The 12827-nt window shown below is 40.4% G+C and overlaps 1 protein-coding gene across 1 annotated transcript in view; it reads left to right on the top strand.

Moving 5' to 3' along the window:
- The window catches only part of ZFAND1 (zinc finger AN1-type containing 1), a 185574-nt gene that overhangs the window by 37617 nt on the left and 135130 nt on the right, over positions 1 to 12827 (top strand). The window lies entirely within an intron of this gene.

Genomic DNA, 12827 nt, shown 5'->3' with positions numbered 1-12827 from the left:
GAACTTAAGTCATCTTTAGAGAAAGATGGGACACACTCCAAAAAGGTTATGCATTTACAACCACATGCATCATTGCACCCGTTTGCGATTCCTAAATTGCGAAAATTAGGGAATCGCAATTTAGAAATCGCAAACGGCAATGCATGAATAATTCGCAAATATTTTAGCGATTTCTTAATTTTCCTTAATTGCGATTCACATTTTGTGAATCGCAATTAAGGAAAACCTTCCCATTGATTCCTATGGGCCAAAAGGCCCATAGGAATCAATGGGAATGCATTAACATTTTGCGATTTTCATTTTGCGAATCGCAATTTGTTAATGCATTTCAAGGGTGCTGAGGGGGGTCCAAAGGACCCCCCGCACCCTTGAAATGTTTTTGTAAGTGCAAGTTTCACACACACATGTCCAAAGGACATGTGTGTGTGTAACATGACACTTTCAAAAATGCATTTTTGAAAGATTTAGCAAATTAACACGAGGTTCAACCTCGTGTTAATTTGCTCCCCCTATTTGCAAATGCGCAATTTTTAAAACATTCATGCATTGCATTTAAGGAATCGCAAAAATGCGATTCCTTAAATGGAATCGCATTTTTAGAAATCGCAAAAAATTGCGATTTCTACACAATTGTATAATGCATCCCAAAAAGTGATTTTGGAATCGCAAACGGACGATTTTTGAGATTCGCACCATTTGCGACTCTAAAATTGCTTGATGCATGTGGCTGTCGGAGTCTTCCATCCCTGATTCTTCTGGATCTGTCTTCAGATCTTCTCCAAAGAAAAGATCCATGAGACATTCTCATGATACAGATTTGGAGGAGAAAATAAAGAAAGGTTTATGGGAAGCAGTAATTTTGTTTAAATCCAAAGGATTCTTGAAGGATACATTTGAAATCTCTGACATCTCTTCTAATACTGATGAAGAAGAGCTCATCCAAAACAATGAGCTAAAGGGAAAATACAACGATAAAGAACGTTTGTGTGACACTTTATCTACAATCCACTTTAATATGGGTTTCCCTGATGATGAAGCACCTTCTACCTCAACTGACCCTGTATTATGTCAGTGCCTATAAACTAGTGCTCCTTCTCTGCTCATCCATCGACATGTCTTCTATGTTATTCTCCGAGAGTGGAACGATCTGTACAAAAACATAGTGCCACTTTTTTTGGTCCAAGTAATATCCTCTTAGTTAAATAGAGAAGAGGATACCAGAGTCTGTGTCCATTGTTTCCTTGGGAGTTTGTCTTGTAGGAAGATCATCAATAGCAGAGGAAAATGTGCTTAAAGACTCTACTGACAAGAGAGTGGATTCAGCATTAAAAATAATGGCATGTGCGGGATCAGATCTGGATACGAGGGCAGGTATATACACAGCAGAAACAAGTTTGATTTATAGAAATTAAGGAGCTCTTTAATGTAATTGAAGAAAGAACTGAATGCACAGCCCCAATAGAAAGTATGGAAGACTGTGTGAATACCTCTCAGACGTAGCCTGCGATGTAGTCAGAAGCTCTTTATAAAGCAGCTATTATAGTGGCAAGAAGAAACGTATTTTTAAGAGATTGACTTGAGGATTCTGTCCGTCTCCTGTTTGCTGGTCACAAATTTGTAGGCGGAGAATTAGAGGAAAACCTTCACAAACTTGTCTTTCCCCAGTCACAGGCTGCTACTGTTTCCACTGGCAATAACCCATTCAAGACTTCTTTCAGACAACCATCCAGAAGAAAATTTACCAATAATCACAAAAGGACAGACGGGTAGAGGATTCAAGACCACTAATGAACAGCAAAATAGGTTTTTTCAGAAAAACTCACAGTCCTTCTGACTATACTGAATATGGCCATGGGTGGCCAGTGGAGGTATGATAAAACATTTCCTCTTGGAATAGGAGTAATCTACTGCATATTCTTGGATTCTAGAGATAGTGGCAAGAGTTTACTAGATGAAGTTACCTTCTTCTCCATGTGCAAGGACCATTCTTATGCCAAAACCAACAGACCCTCTAAACCTTACAGCAACAGAGGTAGTGATGCCTTCTCTTATAATGAAAGGAGCTACAACTTGAGGTCCCAAATCGAAGTAGAACAAGGGACTCTTCTCGAGGATTTTTCTAGTGCCTAAAGTAACAGAGGAAATCAGATTGGTTATCGATCTCAAATACCTGAACCAGAACCTGGATAAAGAAAACCTGTTTCAAAATGGAAACTCTACTGAAGATCATCCCTCTAATTCAACCAGCAGCCTTTCTTATAACAATAAAGTCATATTCCTATAGAGATACTTCACCAGATTTTCCATATTTGGAAGACGGTATCAATTCCAAGTCTTGCCCTTTGGCATGAAGTCTGCCCCAAGGGTCTTCACCAAAATGACGTCACTTTTGATTGATCTTAATGTAAAGATGAACACTCAATAAAAGTGTAATAAATAGTTTATTAACACCCAACAGGGAGGCAAGTTGTTCAATTTTTGACCAAGTTACAACTGATCCAACTCCCCACAACACATTCCAATCCAATGACCTAGATGCATTCTCAGCAAGGAATGTACACTATTAAAGGAGAAGATACAACACATCTCCCTTATTATAATAACAAAAACAGAAGGAATAAAAACAAGAAGAAGCGAAAGGAGCATAGCAAAGAAAAGCAGAAAACAGTCAGAAATGCAAAGGTAAAAAAAAACACAGGAACAATTCACGGAGCGCGGGGATACGCCGTTGTGCGTCACCATGCGCTTTACAAGACCCCCTATTATTATTATTATTATTAGAACAGTAATCTTGAAGATACAAAGGAGGTCTTCTAACTCTTGTGCTTGTGCTGCGAAAAGAAACATTCTGAGGTAAGTGATTGGAACATTTTTGACTCACAAAACCGTCAGAACCAGGTTTCACAACACCATCCCCCTCCGCACACCTTGATAAGCGAGACATACTCCAAACATCTTCCCCAGCAAGCATAACCACATTCTTCATGACCTTAACAATACGCCTAAGCCCAAAATACTTGGACTCACCCTTTGGTGACCAAGCCGCCTTTTTAATGAAAACAAAATCACCCACTTTCCAAGAAACACTCTTCGCACCTCTTAAGACATCAAACCTTCGTTTGTACATCTCCTGATAGTTTTCCAACCTCCCATCTTTGACTACACAATCTCTATCCTTAACCGAAAGCCACAAAGGATTAAGGTTAGAACCAGCAACTCTACCTTTCAGTTTCTTGAAAGGTGATAAACCAGTCACGCTATTAGGAGTGTTTCTGTGCGCCCACAGTTTTTCCCTGAGAATTGGTTTTAGTGGGAGCCTTCTTTCCAAAGCAGTCTGAGCACACGCTCTAATTAACCTATTCATGCTCTCCACCAAACCATTGGCCTGTGGAGAATAGAGAGCAGTCCTATGGTGGGTGATGGATAAATCTCTCAAAAAGTCCGACATTTCCTGAGAGGTGAACTGAACACCGTTATCAGAAACCAAAACGTCGGGGACCCCTTCACAAGTAAAAGCATCCTTCAAAAATTCAGTGACATTACTACTCAAAACGGAACCCATGCAAGAAGCAGACAACCACTTCGAAGTATAGTCTACCAGAACAACAACAAACCTCTCTGAAGGAGCCAGGTTCTCAAAAGGTCCAATAATGTCCACCGCCACTTTAGACCAAGGACGCTCGGGTATAGCAACAGGGGAAAGAGGGGCGGTGCTCACTTTCCTAGACTTATCATTACCAGCACAAATACTGCAGTCCTTCACAACGATCTCAAACTCACGGTCTAATTCAGGCCACCAATAGGTTTCCTTGACTCTTGCCTTGGTGAGACTACGACCAAGATGTCCTTCATGTGCCAAATTTATAATCCTCTCCCTCATCCCAAAAGGGGGAATCAACCTGTCGCCTCTGAACAATTCACCTTGAACAATGTTCAATTCATCTCTCACATTCCAGTAAGCCTTAGCAGGATCAGGAACTTCTTTCAAAATCGGCCATCCATTGACCGTGGATTCCAGAACAAAATCCCTGGCCGGATCATTAGAAAAGCTATCCCTCCATTCCACTTCATTCAATGCTGATTCCCTCACCCAAGAAACAACAGGTGGCTCAGAATCACACACAATCAACCTATCAAGGAGTGATCTAGAAAGAAAATCAGCAGGAATATTTTTAAGCCCAGGTAAATATTCTACACAAAAGTTGTATTCCATGAGTCCTTCGACCCACCTCTTGATCCTTGGAGTGCTACATTCTACATTTCTACAGGAAAACAACTGTACCAGAGGTTTGTGGTCAGACCTGACAACAAAAGGTAAACCCCACAAGTAAAATCTGAGATGCTTGATGGCCCAAAAACAAGCTAAAGCTTCACGCTCTATAACTGAATAGCGCTCCTCAGCACCCTTCAGAGAACGTGAGGCGAAACCAATCACCTTCTCCGAACCATCCACCAACTGAGAAAGAACAGCCCCCAAACCACGTAAACTCGCATCAGTGGACAAAATTGTTTTCTTGTGCACATCAAAATGCCCCAAGGTTGGCATTTTTGCGATCTCAGACATAACAGTTTCAAAGGCTCCCGAACATTCCTTGTCCCAATTGAAAACCGCACCTTTTTTCAAAAGCAGTCTGATAGGCTGAATCACGCTAGCAATGTTTGGAATAAATTTCGAATAATACTCGGACAAGCCATTGAAAGATTTCACTTGATCCTTGTTAGAAGGGGGTTGAGCTTGAAGAATAGCCTCGCCAGATCAATCTTGGGACTGATACCCTCCCCGGATATATTGTGCCCCAAATAAGACACCGATTTCACTCTGAATTTGCATTTCTCACGTTTCAAAGTCAAACCAGATTCTTTGAGCCTAGCTAAAACTCCAAATAAGATATCATCATGCCTGCCAACATCACTCCTGTACACCAGAATATCGTCCTGAAAGAACAAGACGGAATCAATTCCAAATAAAACATTCTTCATGATCCTCTGAAAACAAGCAGCTGCACTAGCCAGCCCAAAAGGCATCCTTATAAATCTGTAAGCACCAATAGGAGTTACAAAAGATGTTAAATGCCTTGATTCCTCATCCAACAAAACTTGGTGGTACGCTGCTGACAAATCCATAACGCTAAACACAGTAGCCCCACCCAACTTAGTCAAAATCTCATTTATATTAGGCAAAGGCTGCTTGTCAACTCAGATTGAACCATTTAGACTCCTGAGGTCCACACACATCCTAATATTGGTACCCTTGTCCTTAGGTGCCAAAACAATTGGCGCAAGCCATTCTGAGGATTCAATTTCCTCCACCACACCCAACTTCAACAGCCTATGAATTTCATCTTGAAGTGGTTTTAGCATAAGATTTGGCACTTTCCAAACTTTGTGTACAACAGGTTTAGCATTCCCTTTCAAAATAATCTTATGGTTGAAACCTTTCAAAAGACCCAAATCATCACTAAATACCTCAGCAAATTTTTCAAAAATGTCTGAAAAATCACCTAGGTGAGAGACCAACATAACCTGTTCAGGAGCATTGGGATTTAAGGTAATCCCCAGGTTCCTTTGATGACGCCATCCTAGAAGATTATCCCCCCTTTTCGCAACATACACTTTTCCAACAGTTTCTCTACCCTTAAAAGTAATGGTCTGGATGGAGTACCCAATCAAATCAATCTTTTGTTTTGCATACCCGACAGGATTAATGTCAGGAGCCAAAAGCTTGATTTTGTCCCCCTCAAAATTTGAGAACCAGAATTTATCACTAATAAGAGTGAACAATGAACCGGAATCAGCTAGTACAGGGACAACCTTGTTGGTGTTATGAATGTCACAAGAGGGCATAATTACAACATCATCATCAACTTAATTCACTCCATTAACAACATCACCCTGCAAATCAGTAATGCAGTGAATGGAATCCTGAGAGTACTCTTCTTCGTCGTCCACAAAATTAACTTTGCTGTTTTTACACATTCTAGCATAATGACCTTTCCTACCACAGTTCCTACAAACGGTACTTTTGGCTAAACAGTTTGGATAATTCGATCCATGTTTTTCACTTCCACATCTGGGACATCTAAATTTATTTTCCCTGTTAAAACTGTAGTTTTGTTTAGGTTTTTCAGTCTTTAAAGTTGACTTCTCTTGCTTTGAACGAATTTTACTTACAGCAACCACACTTATTTCAGGTTGAAAAATTTGCCGATTTTCATTATTTATACTGGAAATAGGATCAGTTTGAGTAGGACCGTTCCTAATCTCTTTAACCCAAGTAGAGCTATGCTCAACACTCTCAACAATAAGTATGGCCTCCTTCAAATTTAGATTTTTCGATAAAAGTTTTTCCTGAATCTTCAGATCATTAGTGCAACGAACAAGTTGATCACGAATGAGAGAGTCAGTTAACAGTTCAAATTTGCAAGTTTGCGCAAGAGATTTAAGAGCTGCCACATAGTTTCCAACTCTTTCAGTCTTACCTTGTGTACGCATAAAAAACTTGTGTCTCTCCATGACAACATTTATTCGTGCACCAAAATGATTCTTTAAAAGCAGTACACTCATTTCATTCACATCAGAAGGTTCACCAGCACCCCTACCAATAGGTATAGGATCCAGACTATCGTAGATGTTCCTTCCTTCAAAACCTAAATTGTTCAACAAAACAGCCTGTTTCCTGACCGCAGAAAACTTTTCACCACCAATAGCAAGTAAATAAGAGTCAAAAATTGGCTTCCATTTCTTCCATGGCAAAATTGGTTCACCTTGTTCACTCAAAAATGGAGGCGGTTGATTCATTCCACTTGCAGAAGATGACATCCTGAAAAGGAAAATTAACTAAACAAGCTAACACAACAATTTAAAATAATAATTTAAAGTAATGAAGGAAAAATAATAAACAGAAAATAAGGAATAAAATCTGCCTTTCTTTTCTTTTCAAAGAAGAAAAAAAAAATAATTGCAAATTCCACTGTACTTCCTTCTTTCTACCACACAGCATTAATTCCTTCAGTACTCAACATGGATAAAAGATCATCTGTATTCCTCTCCGTTTTTAATTTTCTGCATACCTCTCCATAGTTCATCTTGACCACCTCATTTCGTTTTCTTTTGGTCAACTTGTGCTTCAAATGGTCAAATTGCGCTTCGAAACGTCAATAACTTGCCTCAAAACGAAATGCGAGTGAAAGTCAATACATTTCCGCCAGATGCGTGCAAAACAGCGTGCGCATCACTACGGAGTACGTGTGACGAACCAGGAAGCGTGGCTGCTTTTCAACGCGCAAGACGCAATTGAACGTCACATAAACAAAGACGCTCGCGCAGCTTGCGGAGTATTCAAAAAATGCAGCTTAAGGAGGTAGGCACTTCGGAAACATATTTTGACTTTGTACTTGCCGAAAATAATTCTGCTGCTTCTGCCGCTTCTGCCGCTTCTCGGGCTTCTGCCGCTTCTGGGATAAAGTCCAGATCTTTTAAATACAAATCACTCGTCTTCAGAGAAACAGTTAACTCACTACTCCAGGAAATCCTTAATTCCAAGTCACGCAGGGTTCTTCTTCAACACCTGTTGGGTTCATCGTCGCCAGTAATGTAAAGATGAACACTCAATAAAAGTGTAATAAATAGTTTATTAACACCCAACAGGGAGGCAAGTTGTTCAATCCTTGACCAAGTTACAACTGATCCAACTCCCCACAACACATTCCAATCCAATGACCTAGATGCATTCTCAGCAAGGAATTTACACTATTAAAGGAGAAGATACAACAGATCTCTTATCTACATCTTTAAGGTCTCCACATGTTTCCATACCTGGACGACTGGCTTCTGACATCATCTTCAAAGGAGTCTGCTCTTCAGGGATGCTCTCTCAGGATTGAATATTGATAGGTGCTCGATTCAGAACAGATTTGGGCATGGTGTGCCTACAGCAACAACTTGTCTAAAGTTGCACGATCATATGACCTCATGCAGATTCCTTGATCATTGAGCCAGATTCCATCTGAGACTTTGGCACTCCATCTATTCAAGTACTGGAAACTATCATCTGTACATTAATACTTCAAGAGATACATTCCAGACACAACAAATCTCTCAACATCTGCTTTGGTGGCGAAAAAAGGGATTGTTGGAAAAAGGATTCCCCTAGTACCTCCTGTGAACCAATTTGTAATAACTACTGAGGCGAGACTAATAGGCTGAGGAGCAACTCTTTCATATCTATTGACGCTGGGGAAATGGTTCAGGATGGATCAACTTCAGTCATTGAACCAGATGTAATTAACAGGCATCTGGAAGAGACTATTCTGTTTCAAAACTAAAAATTTGTAACAAAATGTTTTGATCATGACAGATAGCCAAATTGCAAAGGTATATGTAGGCAAGCAAGGGAGATCAAATTAGTCTTTGCTGAATATGATAGCAATGAAAGTAACAACTTGGACAGAACAAAATCTGTTATCACTTAAAACAGACAATGTTATGTTATGTTAAAAATTATTTCTTGAGCGCACGATCACCAACGGTTTCTTGGCACTATGGGGACACACATGCAAACAGACACAGAGGGTTCTCTAATTGAAAGCCTGAACAAACAACCATCTGGCAGATGCATCAACGTAGCCTTTTGCCAATCCTAACTAGCGATTTTTAAGGAATCGCTATTTAGGAATAACAAAAGCCTATTTATGTAGGAATCGCTATTAAAATAGCGATTCCTAAACATTCCTTAATTGATACTCGCAAATTGCTAGTCGCAATTAAGGAATGCTGTCCCATTCATTCCTATGGGCCTACAGGCCCATAGGAATGAATTGGAGATTGCATGAGCAATTTGCGAGTACCAGTAGGTACTCGCAAATTGCTCATGCAATTTCAAGGGTGCAAGGGTGTAAAAATGACACCCTGTTGCACCCCTGAAATTGATATCTGCACACATGTTGCACACACACATGCCCTAAGGGCATGTGTGTGCGCAACATGAAACTTTGAAAAATGCACAAAAGTGCTTTTTTCGAAGTTTTAGCAAATTACCATGAAGTTCAACTTCATGGTAATTTGCTACTCCTATTAGCGAATTCGCTATTTTTTTTACTTTCATGCATTGCATTTAAGGAATCTCAATTTGCGATTCCTTAAATGCAATCGCAATTTAAGGAATCTCAATTTAGAGATTCCTTAAATTGCGATTTTTGCATTTGGGATGATGCATCCCAAATGCAAAAATACCGGGAGCAAAGGGGCAGATTCTGGGAATCTGCCCATTTGCGACCGGTATTTACTTTGATGCATATGCCTGCTGGTTTTAAGAGATTTCCTAAAAGCGAAGTAGGAAGTGGAAAGATGAAGATCCAGAGGGAGGGCATTCCAAAATTGTGGGGCTATGGACAAAAATCTGAGACCGCCATGTTTTTTACGTTTAAATGGGCAGGAAATCAAAAGGTTTATATTGGATGAGCGTAACTCATGAATAGGGACATAACGCTGTATTTTGGTTGAGATGAAAGCCGGACCCTGATCGAGAAGAGCCTTGAAGGTCATGCAACCAAGTTTGAAAAGGCAACATTGAGTCACAGGGAGCCAATGAAGGCTCTTAAGTAATGGTTGGACATGGATAGATTTAGGCTGGCCGTAAACAACCCTAGCTGCTTGGTTCTGCACCAATTGAAGCTTTTGTGATTGGTATGCTGGGATTCCTACGTATAAAGAGTTGGCGTAGTCGATACACGACATGACAAGGGCCAAAATAACTTGGATCAAAGCCTCTGTAGTTAAGAATCTACTTGTTTTATGAATTCTTCGCAAATGGAAGAAACTAGTAGAGACCACAGAGTTTATCTGAGCTTCCATCGTAAGGTCACTGCTAATGATGATGCCTAGACTTTTAACCGAGCTGGCAGGGGAAGGTAGGAACCCATCAGAGGGAAGGAGAATATGCAGGCAAATTCTCTGAGCTACATAATTCTAAGATTCCAGGATCTTTGTATCACACAGTTTGGGCCTTATTACTATGTCGGGCCAAAGGCTGTCCAACAGCTTGTCGGTGGCATTCCACCCGACATCTGAGGCATCGGTCTGACTGTCGTATTATGATACAGGCGGTCCGACCAATGCCTGTAGGCGAATCCGCTCCGTCTCCGACAGGCTCAAGGAGCCCATCGGGGCGGAGGGTGGATCGTAATCCCCAAAATGGAGGTGGTGCCTACTCATGCACTGCCATGAGGATACACGTTTCCGAAAGCCAGACCACCATAGAAAGGCTGACAGAAACGGACTTTAGGGACCCCTAGCAGAGCCCGACCTTGTGGCCTCCACTATGAGGCCCCCCAAACATCCATGCACCATGTGGCAGGCACCACATGAATGTTTAAAAAGTCTATTTTTCCTATTGCGACTTGTGCTGCGGACCGCACAACAACGACAATAGGAAACATACACTTTTTGACCACCATGAAGGCAGTCGCATCCTAATTTGGGAAGCAGGACTGCAGACTCCTTGTCGGGTGGTCCCTTTTCAGACATGATGCCAGTCAGATGCTCGTCCGACCGGCATCGTAATGAGGCCTGCTTTCTTTCAGGAGAAAGGCATCAGATTTGGGACACCACATAAAGACATATTTGCCTCCCAAAAAAATTCTCTTATACAGTACTTTTGTTTGTGATTTCCAACACAGATGTGTGCGGTGGACAACTTGTCTATTTATTGGCATCCTCTTCTTCTCCGTGCCTTCCATACTATTCCCTTAATCACTCTCCTTGCTGTAAAGATTCAGAGGGAATCAGCAGAAGTAATTGTGGTAGTTCCTTACTGGCCAAAGAGTTCCCGGTTCCCTCTCCTGCCCTCCATGTCTGTTGCTCCTCTTTGGAGAATCCCTCTTATTCTACCTCTGGTTCAGACTCTGGAATGTCTTTCTCTTCAAACTCGGGCTCTTTCGGTTTGGAGATTGAAGGCTTGGGATACTAAACAAGGCTATTTCAAATAATTTAGCATTTTCCATTCAACAATCCAGGCAAACCTCCACTCTCAAAGCCTGGAAATAGTTGAAGTTTGATGTGCCTCAAAATCTGTCATTCCCACAGAGTACAACATTAACATGGTTTCTGTTTGAGGGTTTTCTGAAGGAATTCGCTGTTACCACTTTAAAACCCCAGTGGATGTCTATTAGAGCCTTCAAAGAACCTTGGGGTGGCTTCCTTCTGGATGTGAATCTGGTATTTAGACTACTGAAGAGCTTTTCTCTATCTTTTCCTTTGACACATGCTTTTCATCCCCCTTGGGACTTACCTTTTGTTTTGAACGCTCTTCAGCATTTAACCTGGAAGCCTTTGAAAACTATAGAACTAACATTCTTACCCATAAGAGTGGTTTTCCTAGTTGCCATTATCTCAGCCAGGCACATTGGTGAACAAGGAGCTCTCTTGTGCACACCTCCTTATCTAAGAATCCTAGAGGATGGAATTGTACTTAAACCTGACCCCTAATTTCTAGCTAGCATGTCTTCCCTGCACATAGAGAACAAGAGATTTTCTTCCCAATTTCTTTCCTATACCAAAGTCCTCAGAAGAAACATCTCAGCTTATTAGCGCCCTATCCTGTTGTCAGAACGGTCCTGGCTAAAGCGCTGCGAGGCCTCAGGGTAGTTACGCGCTATATAAGTTTAATTTTCATTTCATTTCATTTCATTCTGCACTCACTAAATGTCAAGAGAACTCTCTTAATCTTTGTTGAATGAATAAATGCATTTAGGAGATATGACAAATGTTTTTTTTTATATTTAGGAATTTAGATCAAATGAATAAAGATTCTAACATCACTTTCGGTAAATGGATAAGGAAGACCACTTGCTATGCTATGGCTAGTACTCTCCACCTGAAAAGATACTTTGGCATCAACCAGAGGTGTAATAATCTTGTGTAATGAACTTAAAGGTTTATCCCTAACTGGTATCTGCAAGCTGGCACTTTGTCATCTCCGCATACTTTCCTCAATAACTACAAGATAAAGGGGTTGGGCCTGGATAGTGATCATTTTGTGTTTAAATGTGTTGAAATCTGTTTGTTTGAAAGACTGAATGATGTAATTTGATTGCTTCATTAATATTGCTTTTTCACAATTATCCTCTGCTTACATTTTATGGTGAAATGGTATCACTTTTTTTTTGGACGGCTAGCAAAGGCTTTGGTATGATTTACTACTAATGACTAGGACGAGCAGGTAAGGACTTGGGGATAATGTCCTACTTACTTACCGGTAATCTTAATTATCCTTAGTTCTTAACGTCCTCGTCATAGTTAGTGGAACCCACCCACCCTTCATGAACTGGCTTTTGGTGGATTTGCCAAGATCAAGATGAATTGTTGGCAATTGTCATAATTAAGGCTCCCTGTTTTCTGTTTTAACTAATTTTTACATATAATTACAGCCAGAAAACATTTATTTTCTTGTCTGTATTTATTTTTAAATGTGGATAAAAACGGAATTTGGGTTGCTTTTTGAGCAATTCGAAATACTGCCTGCCATGACTTCCAGGCCAATAGCTATGTGGATTGAATGGTAAGGGGTTTATAAAAGGAAGGAATTTTGATAAAGAAGCTTTAACAGCAGTAGAAATGCACAAGGTTGATAGAGACATATGCATATTTTAATTTTTAAGTGCATTGATTTATCTTCTGCGGGTGTTCACTGCATTTAAACCTGGCAGGCATTCAATCATGAGTTCCTATTTATCAATTTAATAAATGTGGAAATATACTAATTTCAGCTTTATTTTTCCACAAAACCCAAAATAAATATGGATAAATACAGATAAAATTAGCAAAAAGTA

The sequence above is a fragment of the Lissotriton vulgaris genome, chromosome 4_1, assembly GCF_964263255.1.
Source record: "Lissotriton vulgaris chromosome 4_1, aLisVul1.2, whole genome shotgun sequence".
Lineage (NCBI taxonomy): Eukaryota > Metazoa > Chordata > Amphibia > Caudata > Salamandridae > Lissotriton > Lissotriton vulgaris.
The sequence above is the reverse complement of the archived record's forward strand: the minus strand, read 5'-3'. Positions and strand labels throughout refer to the sequence as shown.